Raw genomic sequence first — 23,287 nt, 5'->3', positions numbered from 1 at the left:
AATTGGAAGCAAAATTGACAAATCTTTCAAGGTCCAGATGAGAGCATGAAGTGGTATTGATATAGTCATCAATGTAATGGAGGAAGAGGTGTGCAACAGAGACTGAGTAAGACTGGAGCAAGGAATGTTCCACATGCCCCACAAAAAGACAGGCATAACGGGGATCCATGCGGGTATTCATGGCCACACATTTTATATGTAAGAGGTGAGACAGGTTAAAGAAGAAATTATTTAGTGACAGTGTGAGTTTTGCCAGGAGGTAGAGTGTGGTGTTGGATGAAGACTGTTTGGGCCTCAACTTGAGGAAGAAATGGAATGCCCTCAGACCCTCCTGATGGGGGGATGGAGGTGAAGGGGGATTGGACATCCATAGTGAGGAGGAAGCGGTTAGGGCCAGGGAACTGGAAATTGTTGATGTGATGTAGGGAATCAGGGGAATCACAAATCTCAGTGGGAAGGGAATGGACAAGAAGAGTGAGGATGAAGTCAAGAGAGGAAGAAGATAATGGTTTGAATGTGATATCTTGTAATTACTGTTTGTTTATCAGTCCCAGCTGCTCGGGACATTGTATTTGCCGCCCAACTGCGTCTATCCACCTGCGCCCTCGCCGAGCGCCAGCACAGATGGACCTCAGCCACTCAGCGACCAGGGATTTATGGTGTAATTGAGTCTGTGTCCATACATATGTCCTGTTTGTGAACCCAATTCTCCACTCACCTGATGAAGGAGCAGCGTTCCGAAAGCTCGTGCTACCAAATAAACCTGTTGGACTTTAACCTGGTGTTGTGAGACTTCTTACGATGTAAAATATCCCATGGCACTGTTTAAAAGAGCCGATATTTATCCCTCAATCCACACCAAGCATGCTGCCTGATCTGTTATTGCAGTAAGGAGTCTTAACAACACCAGATGAAAGTCCAACAGGTTTATTTGGTAGCAAACGCCACTAGCTTTCGGAGCGCTGCTCCTTCGTCAGGTGAGTGGGAGATCTGCACATCATGATCTGTTATTTCCAGCATTTTTACTTCTTATTTCAGATATCCAGCATCCCGCAGTGATTTGTTTCTGTATTACTTTAATATTTCATCTCAAAGATAGCACACGCAACAATGCAGCACAATATTGATCAGCGGGAGGGTAAGATATTGTATGGGAGGTCGTGCCTGTCCAATTGCAACCCGCCCATTAGTTATTGCTTTCATGAAAGAGGATTTTGTGATTGCCTTTGAGCCCAAGGCCACTCCTCCAGCTCCACTCGCTGTAGCGCTGCCCCCCCGCTACGCGGCGCTCGAGAACCCCATCCCCACGGCGCGCTGCACTGGAGCCCCGCCCCCCTCCGCACTGGAGCCCCGCCCCCTCTGCACTCTGGCCCCGCTCCCTCTGCACCAAAAGCCCCGCCCCCTCCACACTGGAGCCCCGCCCCCTGCGCGCTATGGCCCCCCTCTCCGCACTATGGTCCCGCCCCCTCCATCCCCCAAAGCCCCGCCCCCTCCGCCCTGGAGTCCCGCCCCCTCCACCGCGCGGCCGTGGCCCCATCCACCGCGCGGCGGTGACCCTATTCCCGTGAGCTGCGACTCCAACCCCGCCGCGTTGCATCCACACCCCCCTCTCGCCCGGCGCGCTGTGGGCCCCGCCCCCTTCCGTTCGGTGTGACTCCACCCACTCGCGCGGCCCTCTGTGGCTGCGTCACCCCCAACCCCGCAGCACACCAGCCCCTTCCCCCTCCGCGCCGCGCGCTGTGGCCCCGCCCCCTCCCTTGCTCGCCATCCCCTTTTGCTGCTGCTGCTGCGCATTTCCAACGAGCAGGCTGGCCTCTCACTCGTCCCGCCCACTGGTTGGGGGCGCAGCGCGCAGGGGCGGCTGAGGCACGTGCTGCCGCGTTGCTCCGCCCATGCTCCGTTTCCTGGTGGCTGAGTGGCTGAGGGCTGTTGTCCATCTTCGCTGGGCGTTGGGCGCGGGCGGATTAGACGCAGTTGGGCGGCGAGCGCGGCGTCCCGAGCGGCTGATAAACAAAACAGTAAGTATGGTGGGCTAGGGGCTCGTGTGTAAGTGGACAGTGGTCACTCACAGGCCTGGGTGGGTTTGTTCATTGCGCTGCACGGGGCCTGGCTTTCCACCGGGTGTCAGCCCAGGGGCTTGGCTGCGCTCTCCAGACGCAGTTACTACAGGAGGAGTCGGGGCCTTTACTCCTTCCTATTTACACTGGGATCAGGGAGGTGGAGTCTGGGTGGGAGGTGGTCACAGGTGAATGAGCTTTCTGGTGTCTTGAGTGTGAGCTGAGAGGCCCCTTGGCGATGAAGGAGTACTCGCTGTGTTTTTGTTTACGTTTTGTTGTGAATTACAACATTTAAAACACTAAATACACCCCAAATAACTCAACAGACATGAGTATGATTCTTAAAGTCTAATTATTTTGTATAATGATGACAATTCGGGCCGTTTCTGTTTAAATCTATGATGTTGACAATTTTTGATCTAGTTTTCCAATTCTTCAGGCAGCTCGGTACAAGGGTAGAGATTTGTTTTTTGGTGGATGAAGGTAATAAATACATCTGATTGACGGTCAATTTATTCCCTTTGACCTTTGATCTTTGAATAACTACATTATCGCTTGACGAGAAAAAATGCAAACTTCAACACAACCCACAAAGAAAGTTAAATTATTGACAGTAAGTTAATGTCTGGGTTATTCTGTTGATATTTGTGAGGGTTGTTTTTTTTCCCTCTCTGGTAAGCCATCTGAACTTGCGTACTGCCATCTGTTTCTGTCTTCACTTCTACAACTGACAATTCTGCTGCCCAACAAGTTGTGGAGATTGCATTTAGATTTCAGACAGACCAAAACCATAAAGTTTTGTTACAGGAAATTGAGATTTAAATGTAGAAGAACCCAAACAATGCTGGAAATTAAAATTAAGATTCAAATTTAGAATATTTCAATGTAGAATAAATTAAGTGTGCTTTGCTACTGTTTTGCAAAACACTGGGGGTTCTTGCTGTTTTGATACTTTGGTCTTAGTGAAGGGCTGAATAGTAATATTCCCAGAAAAATATTTTCTTGGTTTTACTATTCTTTTCATGCATTACAAAGTCTTTCTGTAAACTTCAAATGAAAGAATAGGTTAGGCATTAAAATGATAACTGAATGAAGTTCTGAAGTCTCAAATAATTTTTGGTTATTCTTGAGTGGTGATACTACTGATCAGTGTGGTTTTTACAATGCATTTTGAAAATAAATCTTGTATTTGATCAATTAATCATTGAGTGGGTGTATTTCCCAGATCATTGTTGCAGAATCCTATATTTGGAGTGTTTTTATCAATGACTACATTACAGTAAAAGAAAGACACACAGCTTTTTGGAAAATGGTTTAAATGTGACCCACAATTTTTTTTAGTTTGTCTTGTGTGTTGCTGCTGTTTTTTTAACCCAATGACTCCACTTGAAGCAATGGTGGCATCTTTACCAGGGTTTGCCACGTGAGTCTTATATTGATGGACAAAATGACTGGTGTCAATCACAGCAATCCTTATAAAATAATTTGGGATGTATTTTCAGGCGAAGTTCTGTTTGATTTCTTTCCTTTCATTCTTGAATTACCAATCCTGTACTTTTCAGGAATGCGAGATTTAAGATATGTGAAGAAACTGGACAAATAGGGATTGTTCTCCTGTAGAACATAGATAGAGTCATAAAGGTTTACAGCATCAAAACTGACCCTTTGGCCCAACTTGTCCATGCCGTCCCTTTAACCTCTAAGCTAGTCCCAATTGCCCGCGTTTGACCCATATCCCTCTATACCCATCCTATCCATGTAATTGTCTAAACGCTTTTTAGAAGACAAAATTGTACCTGCCTCTACTACTACTATGACTATTACCTCTGGCAGCTTGTTCCAGACACTCACCACCCTCTGTGTGAAAAAATTGCCCCTCTGGACCCTTTTGTATCTCTTCCCTCTCCTTAAACCTATGCCTTCTAGTTTTAGACTCCCCTACCTTTGGGAAAAGATATTGACTGTCTAGCTGATCTCTGCCCCTTGTTTTGTAGACCTCTATAAGATCACCCCTAAGCTTCCTACGCTCCATTGAAAAAAGTCCTAGTCTCTCCAGCCTCTCCTTATAACTTAAACCATCAAGTCCCGGTAGCATCCTAGTAAATCTTTTCTACATTCTTTCAAGTTTAATAATATCCATTCTATTGATAGGGGTAGAGGATTGATGATTAAGCAGAGGCTTAACAGAGTTCAATATTATGAGTGGTTATGTTGAAGATAAATTAGAATTTGTTTAACCAGAAAACCAGCAAATTTAAAATTGATTTGATTTATTATCGTCACATGTATTAATGTGCAATGAAAAGTATTGTTTCTTGCGCTATACAGACAAAGCATACAGTTCATAGAGAAGGAAACGAGAGTGTGCAGAATGTAGTGTTACAGTCATAGCTAGGGTGTAGAGAAAGATCAACTTAATGCAAGGCAGGTCCATTCAAAAGTCTGACAGCGGCAGGGAAGAAGCAGTTTTTGTGTCAATTGGTATATGACCTCAGACTTTTGTATCTGTTTGCCAATAACAAAATTATTGGCAAATGAACTAGAAGCAAGATTAGAAATTCTTTTAACGCAACAAGTTTATGATTTGGAGTGCACTGTCTGAAAGATTGTTGGAAGCAAATTCAATAACTTTTGAAAGGGATTTGGACAAAGTGAAAAATAGGGCTCGTGGGGTTGGACTAATTAGATCTTCCAAGGACTTTGTATAGATATGATGGGCAGAATGGCCTCCTCTTCCACCTCTAACAGGAATGCTGTTGGCAATTGCAGCATTGCTAGAGAGACATCAGCTGAGAGTGACTTGAACAATGTGTTACAGCAATCAAATTTAGGATTTTCATGGCCTTAATCTATGCTGTACAGTACATTTAATCATGATCATCAGTAAACTATATCTGCTAAATCATGTCAGCTGGATGAATCCTTGCATATTAATAACCATTGTGTGTTAGATAGAATTATATGGAATCCGCAGCTCAGAAACAGGTTATTCAGCCCAACCACTCCATGCTGAAACTTATTCCCTAATTGAGCTGCTTCTCATCCCTTCTCTATCAGCATAACCCTCAGTTCCTTTTTTCCATCACAAGATGTTTAATCAAGGCCTTGCCTGTCTTTTGATTCCAAAGCAGAAATTGCAGAAGTGCAGGGGAATTCTTAGGGTGTAGTAGTTTAGATTTATTCCTCTATTCCTCGATGATCTGATTGTGTATCAGATTGCTATTCGTGAGATCTTATTGTGTGCAAAGTGATGGCCACCTTTGTACACATTACCACAATGACTTCAGAATTCCTTAGCATCGGTAAAAGGTAATCCATACAACTTTATATTTGCTTGCCATTTTATTAGATCACATATGATTTGTACCTAAGCTCAATTTATCCACTTTAATAAAAAAGATCTTGTGTTTTCAGTCTTAATTTCAATTGGCTCAGCATCTACATCCTTTTTGGCAGAATTCCAGATTTCTATGACCATTTTCCAAGTTTTCTTTTATTTATTTATGGGATATGGGTGTTCCTGGCTAGGTCAGCATTTATTGCCCATCCTTAGTTGCTGTTGAGAAGATGATGGTGAGCTGCCTTCATGAACTGCTGCAGTTCCTGAGGTAAACGAACACCCATAGTGCTGTTTGGGAGGAAATTCCAGGATTTTGACCCAGCAAAAGTGAAGGAACGGCAATATATCTCCAAGTCAGACTGGTAAGTGACTTGGAGGTACTAGTGTTCCTAGGTAGCAGCTGCTGTTGTCTTTCTCGATGGTAGTGAGTTTGGAAGGTGCTGCTTTAGGAACCTTGGTGAGTTTCTGCAGTGCATTTTGTAGATGTAACACACTGCTGCTACTGTTCATTGGTGATGGAGGGATTGAATTTTTGTGCAAGGGGAGCAATCAGGCAGGCTGCTCCATCTGAATGGTGTCAAGATTATTGAATGTACTTTGAGTTGCACTCATCCAGGCAAGTGGGGAGAATTCCATTGCACCCTTGACTTGTGTCTTGTAGATGGTGGACAGGCATTGGGTAGTCAGGAGGTGAGTTACTTGCTATAGGATTACCATGGGTGGCATGGTGACACACTGCTGACTGTCAGCACCAGAGTCCTGGGTCCGAATCCCGGCTTAGGTCACTGTGGAGTTTGCACATTCTCTCCATGTCTGCGTGGGTTTCCTCCGGGCGCTCCGGTTTCCTCCCACAGTCCAAAGATGTGCGGGTTAGGTGCATTGCCTATGTAAATTGCCCCTTAGTGTCAGGGGGGCTAGCTGGGGTAAATGCATGGGTTATGGAGATAGGGCCTGGGTGGGATTGTGGTCATTGCAGACTTGATGGGCCGAATGATGACCTTCTGCACTGTAGGATTCTATGATTGCTAATCTTTGACCTGCTCTTATAGCCACAATATTTGCTTGACTATTCCAGTTCAATTTCTGGTCAATGGTACGTAACCTGTAGGATTTTGATAGTGGGGAGATTCAGTGATGGTAATGCCAATGGACCTACCATATATTAAGCTGATTTTCTCTAAGCCCTATCTGTAATTGCAGCACTATATTCTGCACCCTCTCCTTTCCTTCTCCCCTATGTACTCTATGAATGGTATGTTTTGTATGTATAGTGCGCAAGAAACAATACTTGTCGCATCTATTGAGATAGTGAAAATAATCAAATTGAAAGTCAAGGGGTGATGGTTAGATCCTCTCTTGTTAGATATGGTCATCACTGTGCACTTCTGTGGTGCAAATTTTACTTGCCATTGTCAGCCCAAGCCTGAATATTGTCTGGGTCTTGCTGCATTTGGGTTGTTGAAGATTATGACATGTTTTTCTGGATTCCTCATTAGAAGAAAGTTATTCTGTATCTATTTATTGAATTATTTTAGAATTTTGAACTCGGTTATATCATCCTGCATCTTCTAAGCCCCTTGAACAGATAAGTACAATTAAAATTCAGAATTAAACTCATGAAACCTGGATATAATTCTGGTAAATTAGCTTTGTCTCCTTCAAGGCTGATGATATATCATTCCTGAGATGCAGACTTAAAACTGAATGCAGTATTCATGATGGTGTCAGACCGAAGCTCTGTACAATTGACCCAACATTTCCTAACTTTTGTACTCCAGGTCCCATGAAATAAAGGCCACTGCTCCATTATTCTTTCTGAACACTTTTTTTGTTATCTTTGCACAATCTTTCAGTGATTTATGTACATGGATACCCAAATCTCTTTGCTTCTGCACAGCTCCCAGTTTCACTGTTTGACTAGATGTTAGATTTTTTTTCTCTTGGGAAATTTCTTACTGTTGAAGACCATTCTCTCCAACAAGTTGAAGTACAACTTGTTAGCTGTACAGTCTTCCTAGTGACTTGATATTTCATATCTGGGTAGGTGTGTTTATTGTTGAACTTTGAATTTGCTGACGCTGAAAAAAATTGGAAGGCTTTTCCAGTCAATTTCTGTAGTTGGGTTTGCCAAGTTGAGTGGATACAATTACTAAACCAGGGAGTTAAGTAAGCACAGATTAGAAGTGAGGTCGTAAGGTCAAAATCAGTGAGTTATTGGCTAATCATTTCAATTTTGAAAATAACTACTTGCTGTTCAGTTTTGTCCATAGCAGCCTACAGTGATTCAGTTGTTTCTTGCCTTTTTGTTATTTTTTGTGATGTTCACTACTCCAACAACTCGCACATATCTATCATTTATCTTTTTAACATAGTAAAAATATCCCAAGCTGCTTTCCCGGAGCATTATCTAACAACTTTTGACCCCAAGTCACATGAGATATTAAACAGATGACCGAAACCTTGGTCAAAGGGGTAGCTTTTTAAGGAACATCTTGAAATAGGAATGAAAAGTAGAAATGTTTGTTTGGGGGGGTGGAATTCCAGTGCTTAGTGGCAGTAGTGCCTTCAGCTGCCAATGCGCTGAGTGATTACATTCAGGAATGCTGAAAAAGCCTGCATTGGAGGAGTTCTGATATCTCAGAAGATTGTAGGGCTGGAGGAGACTCTAAATTGGGAGGGAATGCCACAGAGCGATTTGAAAACAAAGATTAAAATCTTAAAATTGAAGTGTCACTTAATCGGGAGCCATTGTAGTCAGTGACCATGGCTAATATGTAAATGGGGATTGATGCAGGTTAGGCACGGACAATGGGAAGGCGATGTGTAGCAGTATTGTCTCTGGATTAGTGTTCTAGGGCCATGCTCTGGGACCTAGGTTCAGATCCCACCATGACAGATGATGGAATTTAAAATCAATAAAAATCTGGAATTAAAAGTCTAATGGCGACAATGAAACCATTGTCGATTGTTGTAAAAACCCATCTGGTTCACTAATGTCCTTTAGGGAAGGAAATCTGCTGTCGTTACCTGGTCCGGCCTACATGAGAGTCCAGACCTACAGCAATGTGGCTGGACCATAAATGGTCTAACAAGTCATTAAGTTGCATCAAACCACTAGGAACAAATGAAACTGGATGGACCTCCTGGCATTGATCTAGGCCAGTGGTTTCCAAACTTTTTTCACTGGGCCGCACTTTCGGAATAAAAATTTGCTTGTGCCACGCCGAATTTTTTATTTGATAAGAAATACATTCAAAAACAAAAAACAACTAGCAGTGCTTGATTCATAACATAGAACACAACTACTTTATAATATGATCATGGGACATCCAGAAAGTATAAAACAATGCTTGTTTAAACCATGTTTAAATGTTTCTTTGATTGTCCTTGAATCTTCCCGCCACACTTGCCATCCTCTCTCGCTGCACCAGTGTGGCGTGCCGCACCCTTTGGGAACCACTGATCTAGGTAGTGGAAATGGCAATGGCAAGCCCAGCCCTGTTGACCCTGCAAAGTCCTCACTAACATCTGGGGACTTGTGCCAAAAATGAGAGAGCTGTTTTACAGACTTGTCAGGCAATAGCCTGACATAGTCATACTCATGGAATCATACCTTACAGACAATGTCCCAGACACCGCTATCCCTGGATATGTCCTGTTCCAACGGCACGACAGACCCAACAGAGGTGGTGGCTCAGTGGTATACAGTCAAGCCCCGGACGCTTAGCTGATGAATCAATACTCCTCCATGTTGAACACTTGGAGGAAGCACTGAGAGTACCAAGGACATGGAATGCACTCTGGGACTTCAGTGTCCATCACCATGACTGGCTTGGTATCATCACTACAGACTGAGTTGGCCAAGTTCTAAATAACAAAACTGCTAGACTGGCTCTTTGGCAGGTGGTGAGGGAACCAACAAGAGGGAGAACATACTTGCCCTCGCCTTCAACCCACCTGCTGGAGATGCAACTATCCGTGACTGTAGCAGTAGGAGTGACCAGCACATAGTCCTTGTGGAGACAAAGCCGCTTCTTCACCGAGAGCTTACTCTCCAGTGTGTTGTGTGGCACTGTGCTAAATGGTATAACTTTGAACAGATCTGCCAACTCGAGACTGGGCAACCATGAGGTGCTGTGGGCCATCAGCAGTATCAGTGCTGTACTCAACCAGTCTGTAACCTCATGGTCTGGCACATCCCTGACTCTACCATTACCAGTGAGCCGGGGATCAACCCTGGTTCAATAAAGAGTGCACGAGGGCATGCCAGGAGCAGCACCAGGCATACCTAAAAATTAGGTATTAATTTGGTGAAGCTACAACACAGGACTACTTGCATGCCAGACAGCATAAGCAACAAGCGATAGACAGAACTAAGTAATCCCACAACAGTGGATCAGATCTGAGCTCTGTAGCCCTGCCACATCTGGTTGTGAATGGTGATGGACAATCAAAACAACTCACTGGAGGAGGTGACACCACAAATATCCGCATCCTCAATGATGAGGGAGCCCAGCACATCAATACAAAAAATAAGCCTGGAGCATTTTCAACTTTAGCCAGGAGTGCTGGGTGGATGATCCACCTCTACTGCCTCTGGAAGCCTCCAGCATCACCAATGCTAATCTCCAGCCAATTTGATTCACTGGCAATAGTATTGGAGACTTGAGCTTCAGGACTTGCCATTCCCCTAGCTAAGCTATTCCAGTACAGCTACAACGCTGGCACCAACAATGTGAAAAATTGTCCAGGTATGTCCTGTCCACAAAAAGCAAGACGCATCCAACCCAGCCAATTACTGCCCCATCAGTTTACTCTCCATCTCCAGTAAAGTGATGGAAGAGGTCATCAACAGTGCTACCAAGCAATAACCTGCTCATTGACGCCAGCTTGGGTTCTGCCAGGGTCACTCAGTTCCTGACTTAATTACAGCCTTACAATTACACTTGCAACAGCTTTTCCTACTGCTGCACAGTAACCTTTGATGTTCCCCAAGGATCTATCCTTGGCTCCTCCTATTTTTTATCCATGGGTTGCCCCATATTGAACGCCAGATGATATTGTCATGTACACTGATGGCACCTATCACCACATCACTTGATTCCTTCATTGTTGCGAAATTAAATTTCCTTCTGTTAAACTTCAGGAAGATTGAAGCCATTGCTTTCAGTCCCCACTCCAAACTTTTTTAGCTGCTGACTCCATCCCTCTCCCTGGCAATCTGAGATTAAACCAATCTGTTTACAACTTTCATGTCACATTTAATCCCAAAATGAGCTTTGTTCTTTCACTAAGGCCACCTATTTCCACTTCTGTAACATTGCAAGACTTTGCTTTCTTGCCTCACTCCTCTGCTGCTGAAGCCCTCATTCATGCCTTTGTTACTTCTGGACTAATCCAATGCACACCTGGTGAGTCTCCCCACAATCTACCTTCCATAAACTTGAGGCCACCCAAAATCTGCTGCCCATATCCTCATTTGCACCATCCTGTTCTTCTGTCATCCCTGTGCTTGTTAACCTGCATTGGGTTCTGGTTGAAGCAGTGACTTGATTTTAAAATTCTCATCCCTGTTTTCAAATTTCTCCATGGCAGCTCTATAACCCTTCCTGATATCTGCAATCATCTACTTCAAGCCTCTTGGTATTCCTGATTTTAATTACTTCACCTTCTGTGGTTGTCTCATAGAATAGAATCCCTACAGTACAGGAGGTGGCCATTTGGCCCACCGAGTCTGTATCGACTCTCCAACAGAGTCTGAGCCCTATCCCCGTAACCCCACATATTTACCCCGCTAATTTACCTAACCTTGGTCCCATCTTGGGCCATTAAGGGACAATTTAGCATCTGCCCAACCTGCACATTGTTGGACTGTGGGAGAAAATCGGAGCACCTGGAGGAAATCCGTGCAGAGTGCAAACTCCGCACAGGCAGTCACCCAAGGCTGGAATTGAACCCGGGTCCCTGGCGCTGTGAGGCAGCAATGCTAACCACTGTGCCACCGTGCTGCCCTTTATGAATGAGCATTGAACAAGTTGGGCCTAAATCCACTGGAGTTTAGAAGAATGAGTGCTGATACTGAAACATTTAAGATCCTGAGGGGACCTGAAGGGGTGGATACCCAGAGGATGTTTCCTCTTACAGTGGAGACTAAAAGGGGACATAGTTTTCCAAAGGAGCCAATTCCAGTATCATGTGAGCGTTAGTCTATGCTATATTAAACCTGTTTGAAGGATCTTGTTTATGGGATCGGTTTGATTGGGACAGCTCCCATATTCATTAAGGGTTATACACTATTGTGGTTGTTTTGTGTTGTTTGTAATTGATAGTTATTGCAAATATTCTTACTACATATACGTTAACTGTATTCTTAAGTAAACTTTGTTTGATAAAAGCTCCCTAGTCATTTGAACCATACTTGAAGTGAAACATCCCATGCTTATCCCAGCCAAATTCAAGATGCAAAACTTATGATCCGGGGGCTCCATAAAACACTTTGGAATTTCTGACCTGAACCATAACAATTGGGGGCTCTTGTGGGATTAAAATCTATAGTTCTTGATTGATTTGGGATTATTGAACTCCAGGACAGCGAGTGGTGAGCATATTGGTGTTTTCTTTTCAGGTGTTGTATTCGGGTTTAACTGGTGAGTGCCTTGTGGAATAATGGCTCTTTCAGAGGCTCAGAAGTTCTTTGGGGTGGAAGAAGTCATGCAAGGTGGTTTCCAAATGGTGGAATTGGCAAACACATTGCAGTTGACATTGCCTGAAGGCGTAAGGGAAGGGGAGATAATTGTGGCACTAACTCAGCATTTAAAATTGCCAGAAACACAGTCAGAGTCATTGAGAATGGTTAGAATTCAATTACAAATTAAACAGCTTGAACATGAAAAAGAATTAAAGCAGCTTGAATTCGAACTAAAGGAGCTTGAATTCGAACTAAAGGAAAGCGAGAGAATAGCGCAAGCCAAGGAAAGGGATGCAATTGCAACAGAAAAAGCAAAAGAAAGGGAGGAACAGCAAGCAAGAGAATTGAAACAGTTTGAATTACAAAAAGAAAAAGAAATTAGACTGCTTGAATTGCAGGCAAGGGAAAAAGAAGAGAAAGAATTTGAACTTCAGAAACTGGCAAAAAGTGAATGTTAGTTAAAATTGGTGGAGGTAAAGGGAAAAGTACAGGTTGACTACAGTGATGAGGACAGTGAGAAGGAGCAAGAGCTTCGTAGTCAAAGGCTTGGTGGGGATCTATTTAAATATGTCCAAACATTGCCAAGGTTTGATGAGAAGGATGTAGAAGCTTTTTCCATTTCATTTGCGGAAGTGGCTAAATGAAATGGCCACAGGCTGTGGGTATTACTGATTCAGACAAAGTTGTTAGGTAGAGCTAGTGAAGTGCTTGCATCACTATCAGAGGAGATATCTGGGAAGTATGATGAAGTGAAAAAATCCATCTTGGGTGCATGTGAACTAGTGCCTGAAGCCTAGAAATCTAAGGAAAGAACCTGGTCAAACAAAGTTTATTTAAGAATACAGTTAACATGTATAGTAAGAATATTAGCAATAACTTCTATTAATTACAAACAACACAAAACAACCACGATAATGTATAATCGTTAATGAATATAGGAGCTGTCCCATTCAAACCAATCCCATAAAACAAAACCCTTCAAACAGGTTTAATACAGCATAGACTAACGCTCATGTGATACTATAATTGAGCCGTTTGGATGAAGCCTGCAGTTCTCTGGATAGACTCGGAACAGTTTGAAGTCAGAACAGCTTCCCAAAACACTAGAGCAAGCCACCAACAGCAGATTGCCTCCCTTCAGAAAGGCAAGACCTTTCAGACGACCAGCAGAATTTCCAAAACCATAGAGAGAGACACTTCTTTCCAACTTAATGTCCCTTCTTAAAACCAAACTAAACAGCAGCTCAAACTGAAAATGAAAAAGCTCCTGTCACCTGACCTGCAAACCAGTTTTTCTCCTCATGCAGAGTCATAAACATCCTAGTAAAAATAAACAAACCCCGTTTAAGCAGCAATAAAAGACTCTTCCAGAAAAACCAGTGCTATAATGAGAAAACAACTAAAGCCAAAAAGGCCTGCTTACAATTGCAGTAAACATGATTTAGAAAAAAAATCTCTTAAAGGTACGCTGATGTCACACTGGGTTACTGAATTTATTCAAGGCAGAGTTAGACACTCGGCAAGGAAGTCGAGAGTTATGGGGATAGATAGGAAAGTGGAGCTGAGACCATAAGCAGATCAGCCATGATCTTACTGAATGGTGGAACAGGATCTAAGGGCCAGATGACCTGCTTCTGCTCCTATGTTCCTATGCCTTCAGTTTGGGCCCCAAGCTCTGGAAAACCCCATCTATAAGCCTCCACCTCTCTAACTTGCTTCCCTCCTTCAAATAATTCCTTAAAACCTACCTCGTTGACCAAAACTTTGGTCATTGGTCCTACTATGTCCTTATGTGGCTCAATGTCAAATTTTGACTTACCTTGCTTCTGTATAGTTCCTTGGGATGTTTAATTATGTTAAAGATGCTTTGTAACTGAGTTGTATCTGAAACATGGATGAGCTAAGATGAGCTAAGATGAGGCTGAGTAGGGTGGAGATTGGTGGTTAATTGGGTCAGGCTCATCTCGGGCTCACCAAGGTTATGAACAGACTGGCTTAGCCTTAGACACCTGTCAAGGAGAGGGGTTGAATCAGTGGCTAGGGAATGGTGTTTGTCATGGGGACCTAAGACTAGACTTTAATCTGCCCATTTTAATTGGAGGCAACTTCTACTCATGATGAGGGATTCTGCCTTTGTCTCAGTCACAGGATGTCACTTGTGATTTTAAAAGTTGTTTTGGTTCATGACGGTTCATTCAAGGACTTTGAAGAAGATGGGGCAATAGAAAATAGGGTGGTAATTTGCGTGCCATGAGTGTATAAAGTTTGGATTTTGAGGAAAGGGATGATGTCAGATTTAATGGAAGGTGGGAGAACGATTAGTAACATCAGGTGAGATGGGAGCCAGGAAGGGAAATTGCATGTTAAACAGTTTAGTGGGACCAGGGTCTGGGAGCAGGAAATCAGTCTTGTGGACAAATGAGCAAGTGAACATGAAAGGGAAAAGCAAAACTAGAAAAGGATGTAGGTTTAGATGTGGTGAGAAGGGGGATCTTTAGAAAACATTTTCTCCTATGAACTAATGCAAGAGATTGAAGTGGCAGAGGCAACTAATTGTATGGTCTCAACCTTAAATGACAAGTCCATGAACTCCTGGCGCTTTTTGGAAGTGAGGGTAGTAGAGACAGGAAAAAGGGATTTAAAGATGTTAAGTTACTGAAGGTGAGAAACCAATTTGAGATAAGTGTCCTTCCTTTAAAGGGCTCCAATATCAGTGGTCTGATAAGATGTTGAATACGTGTTATGCAAAGGAAGTTGTACATCCTGTCTGTGTCTTTCAGATACAGTGCTAAGAGGCAGTTTTTCAGTAAGATTAAGAAGCTGTTGCATATTGAAGGCTGAATTATTTTTGATGAGTTGTGTCTTGGGATGCTTTTCTAAGTTAAAGGACTTGTACGTTGTTCTTGTATTCTCTTAACATTTTTAAACACGTGGTGTGTATGTTGTGGGGGTTAAAAAGCTTAGAATCCCTACGGTGCAGAAGGAGGCCATTTGGTCCATTGAGCCTGCACTGACAACGATCCCACCCAGGCCCGAACCCCATAACCCCACGTATCTACCCTGCTCATCTTCCTGACACTAAGGGGCAATTTAGCATGGCCAAACAACCTAACCCACACATCTTTGGACTGTGGGAGGAAACTGGTGCACCCGGAGGAAACCCACGCAGACATGAGGAGAACGTGCAAACTCTACACAGGCAGTCAACCAAGGCCGGAATTGAACCTGGGTCCCTGGCACTGACAGGCAGCAATGCTAACCACTGTGCCGTTGTGCCGCCCCTTATGTGGTGTCATGAGTCCTGGGAAATCTATTTCATATGAATTGCTTTTTACTTGACCAATTGGAAATTTTTATAACATTCATTTATAGGACATGAGAATCACTGGCTCGGCCAGAATCTATTGCCCGTCCCTAACTGCACTCCATTTCAGAAGGCATTTGAGAGTCATATGTAGGCCAGACCGGGTAAGGACAGCAGATTTCCTTCCTTGAAGGACATTAGTGAACCAGATGGGTTTTTACAACAATTGACAATGGTTTCATGGTCATAATTAGATTTTTTATTATATTCAAATTTCACCATCTGCCGTGGTGGGCAAGTTCCATTTCTACCTAGTGGAAGGTGAAATCGTCAGTATTGGGTAAATGAAAAAAAAACCCAGTACTTCCCCATAATTTAACATCATAAAACACAAAAGTGCAAAAATGATTCGCTGAAAGTTGAAGAATGTATCTGCAGACATGGTACTCGAATATGCAATTTGTTTTAAAATTTTCTTGTGCTCGCATGCAAATATCAGGTATTCAATTACTTGTACAGAGAAACTAAAAATATCCTCTGTACAGGAAACCAAACTGTTCGCAGAGCAATCGGTCAGCTCAATTATAGTCTTTCTGACTTGTCACTAAAAGTGCAGAGATAAGAGTGAGAACAGTTGACAAGAAGAAATTTCTTGGTAAATGACCTGCATTATAAAAAGAGAGACAATTCTAAAACTGTTAATGCAGCATATTTTGGTGCTGTTCCCGCAAAAGATACTTGGTTATATTAATTTGTTACAAAATGATACAAATATTGATTTTTTAAAACTTGTACTTTAAGGTTTCAAACTACTTTCAAGCTGCTGTCATCAATTTCCTTTCCAAAAGTCATATTTTCAACTCCCCCGTCCTTGAAAACAACTTCCCCCTTGTCAAAGTTGCTTTCTGTCTGAGGTACTTGAGCATATTATTTCAGGCCAAATCTGTAAACCCCTTTTCTGCTACCTCATGTTTGAATCTCTCCAATCTGATTTCTACTTGTGATATAATGGTGAAACACCTGTAATTTACATGTTCTCGCCATATGACGGTGATGCACTATCCTTGTCATTTTGACCTCTGCAGACTTTTAGGTGCTTGACCACACCATCCTGCTCCAATGCCTGTCCTTTAGTGTCCAGTTGAGGGAACCTGCCCTCTCTTAGTTCTCTTCACAGATTTTAAAAATTCATTTCTGGGATGCTAGCATCTCTGACAAGGCCAGCATTTATTGTGCATGCCTAATTGACCTTGGGAATGTGGTACTGAGCCGCCTTCTGGAAATGCTATAGTCATGGTACATCCACAGTGTTGGATGGAGAGGAAGTTCCAGGATTTTGATCCAGTGACAATGAAGGAGAAGTGATGTAGTTCCAAACCAGGGTTGGGTGTGCCTTGGGAACTTGTAGATGGTGGTGTTCCCGTGCATCTGTTCTTCTAGATTGTAGAGGTTGCAGGCTTGAGAGGTGCTGTTGAAGGAAACTTGGTGAGTTGCTGCAGATTGTCAAAAGGTACAGCTAGATATAGATTGAAGACTTGGGCAGAAAAATGGCAGATGGAGTTTAATCCAGACAAATGTGAAATGATACATTTTGAAAGATCAAATTTAGGTGCGAATTATACAAAAAAATGGCAGAACCCCTAGGAGCACCGACATACAGAGGGATCTGGGCGTACAAGTCTACAGATCCCTGAAAGTGGCAACACAGGTGGTCAAGAAGGTATACAGCATGCTTGCCTTCATCGGCTGGGTCATCGAGTATAAAAGTTGGCAAGTTATGTTCCAGCTGTATAAAACTTAGTTCGGCCACATGTGGAATATTGCATGCAGTTCCAGTCGCCACAGTACCAGAAGGATGTGGATGCTTTGCAAAGGATGCAAAGAAGGTTTACCAAGAATGGTGCCTGGTCTGGAGGGTTTTTGGTATGAGGAGAGGTTGGATAAACTCAGATTGTTTTCACTGGAAAGACGGAGGCTGAGGGGCGACTTGATAGAGGTCTATAAAATTTTGAGAGGCACAGACAGAGCGGACAGTCAGAGGCTTTTTCCCAGGGTGAAAAGGTCAACTGCAAAAGGGCACAGGTTCAAGGTGATGGGAAAAGTTTAGGGGAGACGTGGGGAAAGGTTTTCACAGAGGGTTGTGGGTACCTGGAACGCACTGCCAGTGGAGGTGATGGAAGCAGGCACGTTAGCAGCATTCAAGGCGTATCTTGATAGACACATGAACAGGGGACGAACAGTGGGATAGAAACCGCGTATGGGCAATAAGTAGTGGGTCTAAATAAGGATTGGGGATCGGTGCAGGCTTGGGGGACCGAAGGGCCTATTCCTTTGCTGTATTGTTCTTTGTACCAAAAGCGAGGTTACAAACACAGTTGGATTTTCTTAATTTGGGGAGATCATCTTTCCCCTGCATATCTAGAAAAGTATGAATTTAATCTCTTGAGCTCCCACATCCGCAGTGTTTCTTTTTCTAAGCTGAGTCAGTGGACTTTGATATGAAAAGTAAGCCCTGGAGTTCAGCATCATTGTCTCAAGAAGGGAAATGAATTGCTGATGATTAAGTCTCCTTGGTCTTAATAATTCACCATTGTCATGACACTGCAAACAACATGATTAATGTCCAGGTTATTTTTGTAGTGGGTCCCCGATGTGGAAAATTACCTCGTTCTCAGGGTCTTCTATTAAATTGTCCCAAATTCTTTTTAAATGTCCCACATTTATCCCAGTTAAATTTGCTGATCCATCTATGATCACATTTTTCAGTTTGTTCCAGGGAAGCTTCAGATGTTTAGTACAGTACAAATCTGATCCTTTTGTTCTTTTCATTGATTCCATTGATAAAATTTTCTCTCATTTCAAATTTATTAGCTTCTCTGATCAAAATAGAGTTGAGATTTGTCTTTGTCAGTAAACAAAACATCATGAAGCACGAGTCAGTCAGCTCCGCATGGCGAATAACAGATCTTGGTGACAAACTAATATTTGCAAATTTTTGATTTGGTATTCGGGGAACAGCATGCCAGCAATATTGAGCATGCGTTCTTTCAAATACTCTCCTACAAAAGGCTTATTTTGTTTAGCAACTTTTGAACGCTAGAGCATAACCTACCTTTGTAGTGGCTGCCTGAGAACTCTTTGTCGTACAAAAATGTTTTGCTGAGCTTTTAAATAAGTGGTGATTTTTCTCAGCTTTTCTTGTCCGTTTTCTCAGCTGTTAAGTTATTGCCATAATTGGGATCTTTTGTTGAGAAATGACAGTGCTAACTGAACTCCTTGAACACTGCGGTACTATCCTGACAAATGAGGCATATACAGCCTTTGAGTCCACCTTTGTGAAAAATCTCTTGCATGCCATTCTTTGTTGAAAGCCTAAAACCATTGTACACTTTTTTTTGTAGCGCTCAATATGGGGCGTAGCAAAGTGCTTTGTTTTGGCAACATACGCTATATGCTTAATAAATTAGTAGGCTGTGGAAACTTTGGGTGGACTGATATTTCAAACTGAAATCAATGACTAACATAGATTATAGCACATAAAATGAATTCTGTTATCAACAGCTGTCAAAATTTGATATGGCATTTATTATATATTCATCAGAATGGTCGTCAACCTGAAACATTAACACACCTCTCTCCAAGCAGCATTTACATTTTTCACTTCAGATTTCCAATATCTGCAGTATTTTACTTTGGTCTTGCCAATATAATCACTGCTTCACTGTGACCTATAACATGGCGTTGCAAGGACTACCAAGAGAAAAACAGGAAAGAGAAACTATGGAAGACCAAAAGATATCTCTGAGGCAGTCACCACGTCTTGTGGGGAGTTCAGTGATCTCCACCTCTCATTTCCAGAGCATATTTTAAAAGAGGAACTACCAAGTGCACCTGAAATCTGATCCACACCTCTTAGGGAACACGTTTCTAATTTCAATTTTCGAAGACAAAAAACCCTAATCTCAAACCATACATACACTCTCTTCATTTTTTTATTACGTTCATCAACCTTCATATAAAAATTTAAACTGTAGTTGCACTTCTGGCATTGTAATATTCTAACTACGTTAGGAGTGTAGGTTTTTGCAGAAGAAAATATGTGGTTTACACATGTAAATTCAAACTAGTACACAACAGGTTTTATTGAAAGAGCTGCTCTCTGCATTGCAGAGTCCAAAATTGAAAGTAAAACAGCAACCTCTGCAAATACCCTAATGACATCACCATCAAATAATGTAATCAGCTTGTTTAAAGCAACCTGCAAGCCTTTTGAATATATAACAGGCAGGAACAGAAGATGCTTTTTCAACTATAATTTGGGAAGTGCAAGAGAAACTAATCATTGAGGTACTTACCTCGATGTTTAAACATTTGCTTGTGGAGAGCTTCAAACATGCATATCTTGGGATTCACAACAGGTGAACATTTTTGCCTCAATATTTCGATCCCTGTCCCCGAGAAGAATTGTAGGTCAAGTTTTTGATGGGTCTACAAACCTGCTACCCTCCTTTCGCCAATTATTTGAAATCTGTCTCCTCTGGTTACTGACCTTCCTGCTATCAGAAATTTTCTCCTCATTTACCGAATCAATACCCTTTATGATTGTGAACACCTTTATTCAATGTACCCCTAACTTTCTCTGCTCTAAGGAAAACAACTCCAGCTTTTCTTATTTCCTCACTTAATTGAAGTTCGCATCCCTGGTGCCATTATGAATGTGGCTGTAGCAGGATTGCCCAAGAGGGTTGTCTTTCCGAACTTGTGCTGACTGGTAGTAAAAAACATGGGCTTGACACTTTTCTCCTTTGATTTAAACTGCTGAGTTTTTCATTCCATCAAATTCAAAATTATTGATTTCAAGCATCGATATGCAACTACTATCTTATCAAAATAAAGATAGTGGCTCCCTTGATAGCAGCCTGTGATGAACTGAAGCTGCGTAAAAATCTATCTGAAACTGATATTCACTGAAAGCAATTGAAATCCAAAATTGGTGAAATGAAGAGAGCTTTTGCAGAGCATGACTGTTTGATATTGACTGTAAAACATGTTCCCTCAAAAGTCTTATCCAAATCTATCAAAACATGCCCTTCAATTGCTGTGAACAGCTTTTTTCAAGAAAATAAAAATGTCAAAACAAAATTAAGATAACTTCTGACAGACGGGCATCTATCGGGAATAGTTTGCATCAGTACAGCAGGTGTATGGACAGACACTGAATGCTTGTGCAATCAGAACCAGTGCCAAATATCTCAAATTAATGTTTGATATATATAATTTAGATTTAGAAACCCTACAGTGCAGAAGGAGGCCATTCGGCCCATCGAGTCTGCACTGACCACAATCTCACCCAGGTCCTACCCCCACATATTTACCCACGAACCTACGCATCTCAGGACTCTTAAGGGGCAATTTTTTTTTAACCTGGCCAATCAACCTAACCCGCACATCTTTGGACTTTGACAAGAAAGTAAGCCAATAAATTAGCCTTCTCATTTGAAGCTTGTGCATAATGCACATTTGTTGTTTTGATTAATAGCAAGATGAATTTCTAATGCGTTATCTTTCCAGAAGTTTCCTACTGGCCCCGTGAATGAGAAAATTTGAAATGTGGCCCCTCACAAAAGTCGGACACACTTGGGCTATAGGAATTTATAATATAAAAAGTTGGCAAGATGTATGCACAAGTGCAGGATTTTAAAAATAGATTATAGATGTAAAACTATTCTGGTGGGTGAAGGCATTATTCTGTGTATTATGATGCCAATGCAGACCTGGTTCAAATCCTGCCAGCACCCATGGCGCCAGATCTCAGAATCAACACCTTTAATGAGGAAATGAGAAAAATAGGGAAACAAAATTGAGTTGACAACTTTTCATAGAGTATTAGAACTGAAGTGAAAAATAAGTTGGTGTTTTGAAATTACAGTGCATGGACTTGCAAATCAAAACTGCAGTAACCTAGAATGCATGCGTACTTTGTGCTGCTCCATTTGGGCTCACTCCTTTAACATAGCGGCTGTGCGCACTGTCTAAGAAAACGCATCTCCAGCCTCTGCTCATTGGCCAACTCCAACTTACCTGGAAGTACTTTCATTGGCCTTGGTGTATTTTTCTGGAAGCTGTCCATTGTTGGATCTGCAATTTATTTTCACAACTACTGTTGCCAATCAACCAGGTGTCAAGAAAAATTGTGCATGCACGGTTTCTCTCTCTTGCTTAGCGTATGACTGTGATGCATCTTGCATGCCTTCTCTGGTGCAACAGTTGGCTGCATTAAAGGTCTGGTGGGTCACTTCACTCTCCTTTTTAATCTTTTTAAAGCCCAGTTCTTCCATCAAACTGTGTCATCCTCCTTTGCTTTCAATTTTTTTCTCCTTAAGCTTCTGCAAAGCAGCTTTATAAAGTCTTTCTATATTAGAGGTGATATAAAAACAAGTTGTTATGTATAATGAACAATTTACACACAATCTGTAGGTGAGATTCTAAAACGAGGAATCCAGGCGTTGAGCGTAATCTGAATTGGTAGTTTGTAGTGTATATTATCATTTTAAACAATGCAGGGAAGTTTGTTTTGTGCTGCTGTCCTGTTTTCAAGCAGTAGAGAATGTTGAGCTTTGCGGGGGAAAGGGGGAGAAAGATATTTTCTGGCATGAGTTCTGAGAAGAACAAGTGGGATGAATTTACTCATTTCCACTCTGAGGATGTGCATCTTAAAGAGGAACTGAATGTAATAGAAGATTAAAGCTTTTCAAGTAATTTTCACTTTTGATCTTTTTAAGTCAGGATGTTAAAATAGTGCATGTGCACTTGTGCTGCCTGGAATCAATTTACTTCATGATGGGTTTTCAGTAATCTTAATGAATAGTTTGTTCTTGTATTTCGTTTTAATGGTTGTAAAATAACTGCATAAATAAGAGGGACAATGAATGACTACAGTTTGTAATAACAATTCAAATGAAATCATTTTTGACTTGTGGCATTTGTTTTGCTGATCTTAATTTCATAGTACAAGGTTACTTTACCAAATTCGGATCTTTTGTGCTTATAACATAGTTCAGTTTAAAATGTAGACTCTTCGAAAACCAATAGCAACAATGAGTTCTAATTATGGCTTTTACAGTTGATGAGAAGGATGTCTGTTTTTAATTTGTCTAATTTCTCCTTTTAGCTTTATATGTGTCCCAAGAATCTACTATATCAATACTGTTTGAAGACTGTTATGGACTTTACATCTTCACCCAGATTGCAGATTTATAAAATGGCATCAATTAAAACCTTTGAATGTAATACCTTGTAGATATAAAAGTGAAACCAATTTTTAATGCGTTATATCTCTTGCCTTCAGCATTTAACAACAGATATTCATGTGCTCTCTCACATCTAATCGCTCGTGCACGCTCTCTCTGTCTCGCACCTGTTCGCTCGTGCGCGATCTCTCACGGACTCACTCGCACACTCTCACTCGCCGATTTCCTCGCGTGCCGCTCTCTCGTTGGCATGCGCATGCTCACACTCTCACCGGCTTGCTTGCGCGTGCTCTCTCTCACTTGAGCTGGCTTGCTCGAGCGCGCGCGCTGTCTCTCACTCTAGCCGGCTTGCTCGAGCGCGCGTGCGCTCTCTCACTCAAGCTGGCTTGCTCGACCGCGTGCGCTCTCTCACTCAAGCTGGCTTGCCCGAGCGCGTGCGCTCTCTCACTTGAGCTGGCTTGCTTGCGCGCGCGCTCTCTCACTCGAGCTGGCTTGCTCATGCGCGCTCTCTCTCACTCGAGCTGGCTTGCTTGCACGCTCTCTTACTCGAGCCGCCTTGCTCGAGCACGCGCGCGCTCTCTCGCTCGAGCCACCTCGCTCGAGCGCGCTTTCTCTCTCGCTCAAGCCGCCTCGCTCGAGCGCGTGCTC

General features: G+C 42.4%; 1 protein-coding gene across 1 annotated transcript in view; it reads left to right on the top strand.

The window, feature by feature from the left end:
* The first annotated feature begins 1,911 nt into the window (after positions 1-1,911).
* Positions 1,912-23,287, top strand: part of tesk2 (testis associated actin remodelling kinase 2) — a 110,695-nt gene continuing 89,319 nt past the window's right edge. The window contains exon 1 of the mRNA XM_078218643.1: positions 1,912-2,018. The gene's annotated coding sequence lies outside the window, so the exon portion shown is untranslated. The remainder of the gene's footprint in view (positions 2,019-23,287) is intronic.

Source organism: Mustelus asterias, chromosome 8, assembly GCF_964213995.1.
Source record: "Mustelus asterias chromosome 8, sMusAst1.hap1.1, whole genome shotgun sequence".
Lineage (NCBI taxonomy): Eukaryota > Metazoa > Chordata > Chondrichthyes > Carcharhiniformes > Triakidae > Mustelus > Mustelus asterias.
Note: the sequence above shows the minus strand (reverse complement) of the source record. Positions and strands in the feature narration are given on the sequence as shown.